The sequence below is a fragment of the Mytilus galloprovincialis genome, chromosome 13, assembly GCF_965363235.1.
Source record: "Mytilus galloprovincialis chromosome 13, xbMytGall1.hap1.1, whole genome shotgun sequence".
Classification (NCBI taxonomy): Eukaryota; Metazoa; Mollusca; class Bivalvia; order Mytilida; family Mytilidae; genus Mytilus; species Mytilus galloprovincialis.
Window position 1 is genome coordinate 35,283,016 of NC_134850.1, and position 14,748 is coordinate 35,297,763.

A 14,748-nucleotide genomic window follows, 5' to 3' on the forward strand; every position below is an offset into this window, starting at 1 on the left:
TTTGAGAAAAGTCTACCACAAACTTTTAAAACTGTTTCAAAGCTTATTAGAACACACCCGCGAAATCGCGGGCATTTAGTGCGTGGTTGAAAGTATGTTAAGTGCTGTAGGATGAATTTTCGTTAAATATTTTATGACTGCATGGCTAATTTTAAGAAAGGTATCAAAAGTCTTAGTTTGCGGTGCCGTGTTTACAGGACAATTTTGTTTTAGCCCTCCCCCTTTTTTCCAAAGACCGTTATTGTTTGTTTTTTGTTTTTTATGTATACTATGAACATGTATGTACATATACTAAAAATAAAGTGTATTTGTTATTTACTTTTCCTAGTCTACTATTTATGGCAGTCACTGATTTAGTATCTATAGACACTCTTTATATAATATATCAGCAACCACGTCAGCGACCGCCGTGGACAGTAAACTTGTCACTGAAGGTAAATAGCAAATACATTTTATTAATAGTATATGTATGATCATAGTATACAGAAAACCTAGGAAAATATTGTCCTGCCCTAAGTACTTTTGAACAGTTATAAACGGAAGTCTTGCTTATATATATGACTTAAAATATAAAAAAGAAGATGTGGTATGATTGCCAATGAGACAACTATCCACAAAAGACCAAAATGACACAGACATTAACAACTATAGGTCACCGTACGGCCTTCAACAATGAGCAAAGACCATACCGCATAGTCAGCTATAAAAGGTCCCGATAAGACAATGTAAAACAATTCAAACGATAAAACTAACGTCCTTATTTATGTAAAAAAAATGAACGAAAAACAAATAGGTAACACATAAACAAACGACAACCACTAAATTACAGGCTCCTGTCCGTCCGATGACGGAAACAAGACTCGCGCGGACGTCTTTTTTTTCGTTTGTCTCCCAAAATAACCTAAACTGAATAATCATAAGAATGGAAGACAGATGCAACTATGCATGGTACCTATAGGACACGGGGGCATAATGATTAATTTATTGTGGAAGGAAAAGAAGCGACACACAAAATGAGGTCTTCTCGTTTGATAGTATAGAAGATGTCTGACTTTAAGCAACATGTACAGCAACATACAAGAATGCGATTTTGTAGATTGATTGTGTAAACAATGAGATTTCCAAAAGCTATAAAACATATCACTTCCATTTTTTTCAATTTTACTTATATTATATTCATATATTATATTTTGCACGAATTGTCAAAAACGACAAAATTATTACCATAATTACAAAAAATCATGATATATATGTATATGTAAACAAAAACCACATCGTTAGCAAAACACGACATAAATGATTGTATACCTTACATAGGTAAGGGCTTATTAATTGAAAGTATGTCATCTATAGATATTAATCAAACACCTTCGAGAAATCTATTCTATGTCTCATGACTTATGTGCCTATTTATAAAGGGAGGTAATTAACAGGTGATCTCATTTTTTGTAGGACTTTCTTGTAGTAGACACAAAGCAGATATGAAGACATATCTTCAATTATCCGTCTTAATTGTGGCTTTAGTTTTCATGTGTGCTTGTAAGTATATTAAATATATGAAATATCTTTTAGCATTTACGTAAAATTTTGTATACTCAATATTCAATTATCAGTTTTGATTTTGGCATTAGTTGTCATGTGCGCTTGTAAGTATATTGAGTATCTTTTAGATTAGAAATTACAAACAATATATTGCATACTCAATATCCATAATATTATTAACACATACAATGTAGATTTGTTTTTGTTTGATAAAAAAAAATGTTATATATCCAAGATTAAAACAATTATGCGTCAAATAGTTTATCTAGTAAATTCAAGACAAAAACAAATAAAACCATTACTCGTAAGGGCCAATACGTACATAAAGGTTCTACTACATGGTCAAACAGTATGAAGTTCGAGAAATGTTATTAGAAAAAGAGGGGGTTGGGTAAAAGTTTGAAAGCAAGCACGCCACATTCAGCCCTCATGTAATATTCGATTGAAGAACTAAAGGGACATTTCCTTTCAGATTAAATATTACAATGTATTTTTGAATAACGTATGTAATTAACTAATTATGCATGTTCAATCCGATATTAAACTATTCATATGATAAGTATTACTACAACACATCCGAATAAGAGAGAACATGGCCATAGTATGAATTGACAACAGAAGCGCATGAATTTGTATGTAACCGAGAAAGTTAAAAATATGAAGATCGAGTCGTTAAATAATGTTGTTATCTCTCATTACAGCAAAGTTTGTTTTTCTCAATTGTAATGCTGAAAAATAGATAACAATTAATAAGAGTAGATAGATATTAAATTTAAAGCATGAAGATTTGAAATAAAGTATATTAACTTTCACTTAGTTTAAAAGTCACGAATGGCTGTTTTCTTTTCGGGAAACTATGTGCATTATTCCCTTCACTTAAAATAGAAAAAGAAAAAACAGAAAGAACATGCCGAGATAAGAATTGGCTAATTTGCTTTAAGTGTTAACTTTTGCAAAAATCTCAGATATTTACATTAAAACATGAATTCATATTTTTTTCTTTTTTAAAGAGTATACAATAAATGCATTAAGGTTTCTGTTTTAAATTGCAGATTTCTAAAATATTTTTGACACAGACTTTAAGATAAGGCAACATTTTATGTAGGAACTATTTTGTTTTAGTTAAACGTGTGTACTAAATGTACTTTCTTTTTGAGCGTCTGCATTTGGTGGTGTAACATGTTGCAAAGATTGACTATTTGAATTATTTTGCAAATGATCTCGCTCATACCGGGTCCGGGTACCGTCTTGAACATGCAGATTTTTTGACTCCGTGTTGAAGGCCGTCTTTTAGTCAAAGAACAACAGATTCTTTGTTTTTTCTAGGATGTTTCTTGCTTATTTTCTTATGCTGAGTTCACACGTAATTCGAATTTGATTCGCATTAACTAATTCGAATAAGTTTAATTCGCATTCGAAACATTTTACGTCCTAACGTCAATTCTAATTCGAATTACAATGCGCGTCAAATTCGCTTTACAGTCTAAACGACGTTAACTTTTAATTCGTATTAACAAAAACGAATTTCTAATTCGAATTGGGTATTTCGAATTAGCGAATTCGAATCAATTCGAATTAAAAAAGAAGAGTGTGGGAACGCGTTTAGCGAATTCGATTCGAATTCAATTCGAATTAAATGTCCGTGTGAACAAGGCATTAGGTTAAAAGTGTCTATCTCAGCAAGTTAAACATGTTTTTTTTTCTTCTCTCCAAACCGTACGAATCTTCTTCATACATGTATCATTTATATTTTACATAATTTTACCGTGTTAATTTATGTGATGTAATTTAAGTATGAAAAATAATTTATGTTTTGATCCCCAGTTAAACTTTCGTTAAATTTATTAGGTTTACCACACATTTTACATTTATTGTGAGCATCTAAAATCTATGTAATATTTGTTCACATTGGCTCGGTAAATAAACAAAGCATTCATTTGCATTGTGTCTTCTTTTTTTTCCGAAATCGGGACATTGCTAATCCATTTTACCTGTGGCTAAATATCGAATCCCCTGATTTTCCGTTTCACATCCAGTGGTTAAATTTTTTTTTGTTAAGTCTTTTGTTACATTATAACCAAAAAATACAGGTTCATTATACTACGATTATCAGTTACTGTAAATTAAGAATGCTCAAAAGAAAGGAAAAGACATAACACGGATTCTCCCTTTTCTGTGACCATAAAAAGCCCCAACCCAAAGCACTTGTTACTAAGTTTTACAGTCAATCCGCAACACCTTTTTTATATAGCGTCGCGGTTTACTGTCATATTTGTAACAGTTATTTCTGTGCTATTACCTTCTCTGTGCATTTATAGACAATATCTGTTAAGTGTCTTTATTTGAACAAGGCTAAGAAACAGGTGTAATGCGAGCTTTAGCGAGATATTACTCCTGTTTCTAGCCGAGTACAAATACAGCGGATATTTAAAGACACTAAACAGTTATTGTCTTTATCCTGCAATTAATTTAAGTGTATTGTTTGTTTTTTTTAAAGATACAAAAACTCACATTTTTTTTGCATTTCTTTTCGATTTAAAATCCCTTAAGGCATGCGTAGTAATATTAAAGTCACAAATTCAGCTGAAGATGGGTTCCGAAAAAAGAATCTCCAATGGTCAACAATAATACATAGCTCAAGGTGAATAATTATCTATTTTAACATAACAAATAATTTCAACAATAAAAAACAAATAACAAAACATTGTCCAATTTGAAACGGAAGTGAACGAGTTGTTCTACGCTTCACACTTGACATTCACAAAACATGCATGCTGAAATTGACATGGTTGATTTTGTTACACAATCATACACATTCAACTTTTGAAATCGACTATTGTCATCGTAGAAAAGACTGCTGTTCATGCGTGTATGTTATCAGAAAATTGGTGTAATTCTTATTGCTCTAAAGAAATGTTTGAAAACAAACAGAACGTATAAAAGTAATCGTTATTTCCATAAGGTCAAACAATACGGCTTTGGAATGCAACTGCAATACACATTCTGAGGTCACGCAGGTTCAGACAATACTTAGTCCGGCAGTTGGCAGAGCTTTAAAACCATATCTGTAGGGGTTTATCTGTAAAGAAGAACACCCAATTGAAGAAAAAAACGTTGTATGCAGCCTGCTTTAGTATGTTAAGGGAAAAACAAGACGACTGCAATTAAACAATGAACGCCATTTTCTAAACAAGGGTGTAAGTAAGATCACAAAAATACTAAACTCCGAGAGAAATTCAAAATACGAAAGACCATAATCTAAGGGCAAAATCAAAAGCTCAAACACTACAAACGAATGGAAACACGTGTGAAAACAGTTGGTTTCCTTTATTTGATTCAAAATTATTTATTTACACAGCATACATTTACTGTTCACGGTTTTACCATGACGAACAAAATGATTTCATTCGTTATAAATCGCTATCGAAAGTGCAGACAAACCCACTAATCTGGCACAAAATGTCAATAATTAATTTATAGAAGGTTTGAATTTATCAATTACATGACCTGTAACAAATTAATATTACATTTAAACCCGACAAAAACGCTTAAGAAAATAATAACCGTCGCTGTCGTGTCTAAACCAAGCAAGGACAGCTACATGTGAGGTTTTTTTCTATATGTTCAAAACAATCCAAGATCATTTAATGTATACGAAGATTTAATTGATGTCACAAGTATGGAACGCCGTAGCTGCCTTATGTGTACTTGTTTTTAGATACGCTTATACTTTTCAATATATGCACATAGTTTTTCTATATATGCACATACTTTTTCTCTATATGCACATATTTTACTTTATATAGTTTACTTTATATGCACATAGTTTTTCTATATATGCACATAGTTTTTCTATATATGCACATAGTTTTACTATATATGCACATAGTTTTTCTATATACGCACATACTTGTTCTCTATATGCACATAGTTTACTTTATATGCACATAGTTTTTCTCTATATGCACATCTGTTACTTATTCGTTTTTAATGCGCGGAGTATACGGTTGCACTTTGAATTAAATCGTTTTTCAATTGTGTTCATGTCTCTGGTGGTAACAATGTGTTCTTACAGATGAAATGACCCTATAAGCGCGATTGCAACCGTTCCAGTGCTCGGTTAATACCCTGTTACTTATTCACTTATTATACGTTTGTTGTACGTTGCACCTTTTAAAAAAAAAATTCAATTGTGCCCATGTCTCTTGGTGTAACAATGTGTTCTTAGAGATGAAATGACCCTATTAGCGCGCATGTACCCGTTCCAGCGCTCGGTTGACACCCTGTTATCTATTCGTTACCTATTCGTTATCTATTCACTTATAATACGTTTGTTGTACGTTGCACCTTTTAGAAAAGGATTTTCAATTGTGTTCATGTCTCTGGTGGTAACAATGTGATCTTAGAGATTGAATGACCCTATTAGCGCGTATGTACCCGTTCCAGCGCTCGGTTAATACCCTGTTACCTATTTGTTACCTATTCGTTACCTATTCACTTATAATACGTTTGTTGTACATTGCACCTTTTAGAAAAGGATTTTCAATTATGCCCATGTCTCAGGTGGTAACAATGTGTTCTTAGAGATGAAATAACCATATTACTGCGTATGTACCCGTTCCAGCGCTCGGTTAATACCCTGTTACCTATTCGTTACTTATTCGCTTATAATACGTTTGTAATACTTTTTATGTGTAGTGTAGTATGTTCAGACTTATTTTTGTTTGTACGTTTTGGATGATTTTGTTTAAATATTCCATGTGTAATGGCAGTGTAAACATTCAGAGCTTGAATTTTTTAGAATAGTAAATTTAACATTTAAGAGAAAGCTGTAGTTGTCACAAAGCTGCCACCAAAAAATAGGGACATTGCTTTAATCTACAATTTACTATGACAATGATATATGTTCATTAAGAAGAGCAAATTTTTATCTTTTATTCATCATATTTGATTTTCAACCATATTTGTCAGGGTTCTCCAAGGAAAAAATGTGCAAAAGCAGAAACATGTAAATACTTTAATTTTATATAACAGGTAACAGGTTATTTACCGAGCGCTTGAACGGGTACATGCGTGCTAATAGGGTAATTTCATCTCTAAGAACACATTGTTACCACAAGAGACATGGACAAAATTGAAAATCCTTTTCTAAAAGGTGCAACGTACAACAAACGTATTAAAAGTGAATAGGTAACATGGTATTAACAGAGCGCTGGAACTGGTGCATGCGCGCTAATAGGGTCATTTCATCTCTTAGAAAACATTATTACCACCAGAGATTTATAATATCAAAAATAGGACAACGCGTGACCGAACGACGCATGGATTAAACGAGTGCGCAGCACGAGTTTAATCCATAGCGGCGTTCGGTCACAAGTTGTCTAGTTTTTGATATTCAAATACGGCGATTAGTTTTTCTTTTTATTACATTGGCAAATGGCTTTTTTTAATGAAATTAATGTAAAAAATGTAAGGAACTATATCTTTTTCCTACGCATTGACAATTTGTTTTGATCCGACGTTATCGACGTCTTGACAACGCCTATTGTTGTATGACGTCAGAGAGTGAAATAACCACGTTTATTTCACATGTGAAATTATCGGTTTTTATCTAACTGGGAAATCAATGTAATTCATTGCAACCAATGTAATAAATGAACTTAATTGAAAATCCTTTTCTAAAAGGTTCTACGTACAACAAACGTATTATAAGTGAATAGGTAACAGGGTATTAACCGAGCGCTGGAACGGGTACATGCGCGCTAATAGGGTAATTTCATTTTTTAAAACACATTGTTACCATCAAAGACACGGACACAATTGAAAATCCTTTTCTAAAAGGTGCAACGTACAACAAACGCATTATCAGTGAATAGGTAACGAATAGGTAACAGGTTAATTACCGAGCGCTGAAACGGGTACATGCGCGCTAATAGGGTCATTTCATCTCTAAGAACACATTGTTACACCAAGAGACATGGGCACAATTGAATTTTTTTTTTAAAAGGTGCAACGTACAACAAACGTATTATAAGTGAATAAGTAACAGGGTATTAACCGAGCACTGGAACGGTTGCAATCGCGCTTATAGGGTCATTTCATCTGTAAGAACACATTGTTACTACCAGAGACATGAACACAATTGAAAAACGATTTAATTCAAAGTGCAACCGTATACTCCGCGCATTAAAAACGAATAAGTAACAGATGTGCATATAGAGAAAAACTATGTGCATATAAAGTAAACTATATATGTGCATATAGAGAACAAGTATGTGCGTATAGAGAAAAACTATGTGCATATATAGAAAAACTATGTGCATATATAGAAAAACTATGTGCATATAAAGTAAACTATGTGCATATAAAGTAAACTATGTGCATATAGAGAAAAAGTATGTGCATATATAGAAAAACTATGTGCATATATTGAAAAGTATAAGCGTATCTAAAAACAAGTACACATAAGGCAGCTACGGCGTTCCATACACAAGTATTTTGAAATCATAAATCTTAGGTGGTACATACATAATATAAGATAACATGTGTAAATGTATTAAAATTACACAAAAGTCATTGCAGGGAGACATATATATTTGACAAGGTGATAAGAACATGCCTTTTAAATTTTATCGGATATTAATCAGACAAGCTACTCAATTTATCATAACTAATGAATTACAACATATAAGGTTTTGTGTGATGGTGTGTCATTAACATAATTTCCAGTTCTTAAAACAGTTTTAATAAATTGAATTTATTAAGGTTTTTTGGTTGGTTTATTTTTACAAATAAGGACGCATTTGAACTGTGCAAACGCTTTACTTCATGACACTTACAAACTTTACTAAAATTGTCCGTTTATAGATTTTGAAATTATTATGAAACTAAGGTTTCAACTCCCTCAGGCAAAGTTGGCTTTAGATGAATTTGGCTATTTATTTTAGGTATTTTTAACATATAGCTCTTCAACGATTTTCGGTACTTATACATCTTCGGATTTCAAATGTTTGGCTTTGAGCGTTCCTGATGAAGGTAAATCCAGAAAAGCGCTTCGGGTGCAATAAATTATTAAACGTGTTGTTTTATATTTTTACATCACTGGGTCGATACCTCTGCTGGTGGACTATCAGTCCCCGAGGGTATCATCAGCTCAGTAGTCAGTGCTTCGGTACTGACATGATTAAACAAACTTTACTAAAATTGTCCGTTTATAAATTTTGAAATTATTATGAAACTAAGGTTTCAACTCCCTCAGGCAAAGTTGGCTTTAGATGAATTTGGCTATTTATTTTAGGTATTTTTAACATATAGCTCTTCAACGATTTTCGGTACTTATACATCTTCGGATTTCAAATGTTTGGCTTTGAACGTTCCTGATGAAGGTAAATCCAGAAAAGCGCTTCGGACGCAATAAATTAGTAAACGTGTTGTTTTATATTTTTAAGGATATTTGACACACCTACTTAAAATTTATTAATAAAATACTAAAACGTATATTAAAATTACAAGAAAATATTCAAAAGATACAATTTTAGAATAAGCATCGACTCGTTAAAACGAATCAGCATATCTTTGTATTATATACAAAAGCCATCTTATTAACCACTTTGATGTCCATAGACTGTCGATAGTCATATGATCCGAAATTAATATAAACGTCTATAAATAGACAGAAGAGAAGATGACGACTGATTAAGATCTGTTCAATTTGTCTTAGATTAAATTAAAAAAAAATGTAAATAATTATTATTCCTGAACAACAAGGAATTATATAAGCTTAATATCATATATAAAATTACAGATATAAATTTAGAAATGAGGAATTTTTGTATGATTGCCAATAAAATAAAAAAAAAACACACCAAAGGCCAAGGATGCAAGCAACTATTGGTCGTGGTACCATCTTACATTTAATTACATAAGCAAATGATTTTTGTTAACGGTAACCGAAATGTTTCTATTGGAGATGACTTGTGCTGCTGGCTGACTTGACAAAAAGACACAATGTAACAAAGAGTTACAGATAAAAGTAGAAGAACATAATTTCTTTGACATGTAAATTATTACATTAATAATATTATTTCAGTGGCAAAAAGTATGAATGTAATTATAAAAATCTATGCAATAAAAAAGAAAAATCACAAAAATACTGAACTCTGAGGAAAATTTAAAAAGAAAAGTCCCCTATCAAATGGCAAAATCAAAAGCTCAAACATATCAAACGAATGTATAGCAACTGTCATATTCCTGACTTGGTACAGGCACTTTCTTATGTGGAAAATGTTGGACCAAACCTGGTTCTAAAGCTAGCTAAACCTCCCACAGTAACCCATCTATCCACATATTAATGATTCATATTACTATTTTAGGTACAGTTTACGCTCAACAAGAAAATGAAGCTGAGTGTCGCTGTGACTACTCCTGCGATGACAACACTGAAGAAGAAGGTTCAGATTACATGGCTAGAACCCAATGTGATAACTACTATCATAAATGTTGCATTCTAATGAAGTTCTGGGTTGATTATCCATCGTCAAATAATTTTGGATAATAAACTAATTAGTGCAATGGTAGGATGTTACAACAAAAACAGATTTACAAATACTGATTACAATCATCGAACGTGACATTTTGTATTAAAGTTTATATTTTATATTTTGTATTTCATATTGTTATATTAGGGAGCTACCATTTGATTTTTATGGGGAAGGGGGGGGGGGGGGCTAGGATGAAAAATTTTGTCCTGCATTTTTTTTTCACTCTATTCGGTCCTGCCTTTTTTTTATTAGTTTATCCTGACTTTTTTTTACCTAAATTTTCATCCTGCCTTTTTTGTTTTGCAAAGTGTCTCATCCTGCCTTTTTTTTTTTACTCAAAACTCCTGTCCTGCCTATTTTTTTCAAATTTCATCCTAGCCCCCCATAAAAATCAAATGGTAGCTCCCTTAGCGTGTATACAAAAGGAATAGGTTATCGTAAAACAGTCACATGCGCATTTTTATCACACAAACATATTTATAAATACTGATTACAGTAATTCAACATGACATTTTGTATTTAAGTTTATTTTTGTATAGTTCATATTGTTATATATAAGCGTGTAAGTGAAAGAATGATATATGATAAAGCAGTAACATTCTTATAACAATGTATAAAACGGACACGAACATTAATATTTGGTGTGAAATGACAATTAAGTTCCAAAACAAATTATATAAATTGCTTTTAATATAGTTTTATTCATCTTTATCTTATGAAAGAATCTTATAAACTGACACCACCTCTCTGAAATTTATGTTTTCTGTTTTCTTATTATTGTGTAAACACATATCACAAATACACTTAGTTTTCTTACATTAAAAGTGTGTTGTGTAATGGTTGCGTCTGGTTCAATGGATTTATGCAACCGGGTTCAAATAATCAACAAAACTTATCCCAGGAAAAAACATCAACTTTCAATCTTAAATATTATTATTTAAAGATGACAGGCTTTTAATCATTTACGCCTTACGTACGTTTCATCTTCAAACGACTCACGAAACAAACATATTAAACAGAAGTATGAACCAAATAAGGTTAAGATTCATTTTCAGATTTTAGAGATACAATCACTGAAACTATGACTTGGTTGCAGAGGCGATGGTTGCAAGTCGATGCATACAAAGCCGCGATAAAATTGAGAATATCGTTGAAGCCCATTTATGTCCAAACTGTTCCAAAAGGTTTAGACAATTAAAGCAAATGTTATATTTTTTTAGGCAAAAATTCAAACAATTCAGTTTTGTAAACAGTTAATTATTAAATTATATATGAAAATGAACATATCATTGATAATTCATGTTAACATGGTTAACGCAAAAGTGCACACACGCACACATATATCATTTTTTTTTTGTATCATATTTCCCAAACTTATATAAGACAATTAAAAACGACAGATATAAGATATCAAATACCCTGTGGACACCCGGAATTAAAAGAGATGAACAACAAATTAAGTAAAAACTATTTATGTTTAGTTTTTAAATTTTCCCCAAAATTGCAAACATAGTAAAATTCTTTTAAGCTTTTCAAACATTTGTCAAGTAGGAGTATGTTAATTGCATTAATAAATAAATCACGTGATGTAATCTGGATAGTTAAATGCAGAAATGTTGCTGGTTATGTCACTATGTAGTAATAAACATGTCGACATTGGCATGTTTAATATATTTGGTATGTAGGCAAACTAGATATCAGCTATAAGGTCCTACTCCAAAATGATATTTTACCTACAGTTATACATGTTATATCTTTGAATAAGACATCTCGTTGCAATATATACTAGGCTTATAACTTAATATTAGAGACAAAATTTCAGAGTAAGGCTTATTTCAAATTGGCAGTATTTGCATTGAATGCAAGAAATTTGAATGCTTTGCAAATTTCTATCACTGATGAGTCTTTTGTAGACGAAACGCGCGTCTGGCGTACTAAATTATAATCCTGATACCTTTGATAACTATTTACACCACTGGGTCGATGCCTGTGAGTCTTATATAGACGAAACGCTTGTCTGGCGTACTAAATTATAGTCCTGTTACGTTTTGTCCCCGAGGGTATCACCAGCCCAGTAGTCAACATTTCGGTGTTGACATGAATATCAATAATGTGGTCATTTTTATAAATTTCCCGTATAAAATTAAGGTTTATTTGTGGCACATATGCGCATTTCCCTTGGTAAACATATTGATTTAAAATGATTGTTACATCTAAATCTGTGAAAGAATAGCTATGAAATATACTTGAATGTTGATTTCTCATTTCACGGATGCATGGATTATTTATGTCAAACTACTAAAACTCGTATGACATGCCGTTGACGTGAATATACGTATAGGGGCTTCTAGTATGATAATCAAATATTTGTTTGATAATGTTCACAAAAACCGAAACGCATAATTCAATTTTTTGACTAATCCGACATAAATGTTTCGACTTAAAGAACAAATAATGATTTGCACTGATCAGTTTACAACAATATTTAATCAATCAACCCCAAAATACACATATAAGTGTTAAGCTTTTGCTTATAAAAAAATAGAAAAATTGAAAATTGATGTAAGATATAGAGACAGACCATAAATACACGTTGACATATCAATCTTTAGATCACAATGTTATCATTTGTGCGTTCTTTCTTACTACATACACAGAAGACACTTTGGTGAGCAAAAGTACTACACTAAACATATGTATATTAAATATAGTTCAACTGTGCCGTGGCTCTAGATTTTAATCGCGTAGATTAACAATACGGTAGAATTTTATGTTTATTTGAACCTGAGGGAACACATTAACTATAAGAGGAAAACAATAGAAACACAGAATCGCAACTGACGACAACATACATAGAAACTGACTATTTAATAGCAACTGGCATATTCCTGACTTGGTACACGACATTTTAAGAAAAAAAAATACATGTGAGTTGAACCTGGTTTTATGGCAAGCCAACACTCCCGCTTATGTGGCATTGATAGAGAATTAACTAGGAACATTTTTCTCCATGAATCACCGTGGATCGTTTACTGTGTACCATTCAACGAATTCACATTTCAATAGACACATAACTCATATATCTAATATAGCTGACTACATTAAAGAGCCTCATGTGACAATTACATCTGCAAGAGCACTTACATTCTGTAAAACGCATTGAACAAATAACTATTCAGATTTATGATTTGTTTCTCCAGACCAAATGAATATTGGTGAAAAGGACTATCACATTAGTTGTGTTGCATATAGAAAATGAGATAAATGAATAACAGTTTTTTTTTTGCACTTCGGTGTTCTTGTTGTTCCTTTCTTTTCTTCTTATAGTCGATGTATTTCACTTGTTTTGGTTAGTAAGCTTGATTTGTTTTTTCTCAATCGATTTATGACTTTTGAAAACCGGCCGTATACAACTGTTTGCACCTTCTTTATACTTTAACACACATAATGTCTTGGCCCGATTATATAATCATTTGTTAATGATCATCTGGTGCAGAATTACTTGTACCATTAATGTTCTTAATTATTTCTCATTGATTAAAATACACTGCGTTGTTGAAAAGAAAATTTAAGTGTAAAAGGGCAAAGTACACTATGTATACTAAGTAAATATGAGTACCAAAACAGGAAAAGATACTGAAGGGCCAATTAACAAATTCAGGTCGGGAAAAAAACTTATCCCCGACTTAGTATATTTCTAGGATTTTGATTTGAAAACGCACGTCGTTACAAAACCTATAGCCCCTGTGTGTTGCTAAAAATTTCAGCGGACGTTGCTTACCTACCCATTACAACGGAGAACTTCACACACGCGTTTTCCTAAGTATCATTGTTGTTCCTTATGATATATTGAATTCTGTAGATTATCCATGTTGTCTGTTTATTTAGATACTTAATACACTAATGATTTAATCTTATTATTTCAATTATTCGTACTCATTTTTGTAAATACATCACTATGCTGACACATTGTCAATGAACGTTGACGTCACACTGTCTATGATATAACTCTAACAACATTGAGAGCTTAATTCGGTTTATTTCAGTTTCTCTCTGTCTAGCATAAAACGTCTTATATATGTCTACCTGTAGGGTTCTTCCAAAGTTCGTACCCTACACCCCGTTAAAAATATGTCAAATTCCCAAATTTCAATAAAATATATTTAAAAGATGGAAAAAAGTTGCTTTCACGTTTTTACTTGTTTTTTTATTTGAATTAATCTGTTTCTGTTGTTCCTTTTTTCCTCTTAAAGTTGATTTTATTCACTCGGTTTCAGTTAGTAAGGCGGATTTGTTTTTTTTTCTCAATCGATTTATGACTTTTGAACACCGGTATACAACTGCTTGCACTTAATTTAACTTTTACACTAATAATGCGTAAGCATGATTATATAATCGTTTGTTATTAATCATCTGGTGCAGAGCAATTTAAACATTAATGTTATTAATTATTTTTCATTGATTAAAATGTACAGCTGTTCATCTATAATAAAAGACACCATATTATGTTGATCATTGTTGCTTCGTTAAAATTTTATCGGCGGAAAAAAAAATATTAATGCATTTACATTTATCAAATTACCCATCCAAAGATTGGTGAAACTAAGTAAATAGCGTGTTACATTACAAATAAACAAGTTGAGGACATGAATCTTCTTCAGTCTTT

General features: G+C 31.8%; 1 protein-coding gene and 1 long non-coding RNA gene across 2 annotated transcripts in view; one reads left to right on the plus strand and one right to left on the minus strand.

Moving 5' to 3' along the window:
• LOC143056740 (uncharacterized) overlaps positions 1–14,748 on the minus strand; it is a 415,780-nt gene that overhangs the window by 139,427 nt on the left and 261,605 nt on the right. The gene's annotated exons all lie outside the window — the stretch shown is intronic.
• LOC143056684 (uncharacterized) lies at positions 1,384–10,198 on the plus strand. The gene is made up of 2 exons (XR_012972459.1): positions 1,384–1,539; positions 9,915–10,198. It is a non-coding gene; the product is annotated as an uncharacterized LOC143056684 (long non-coding RNA).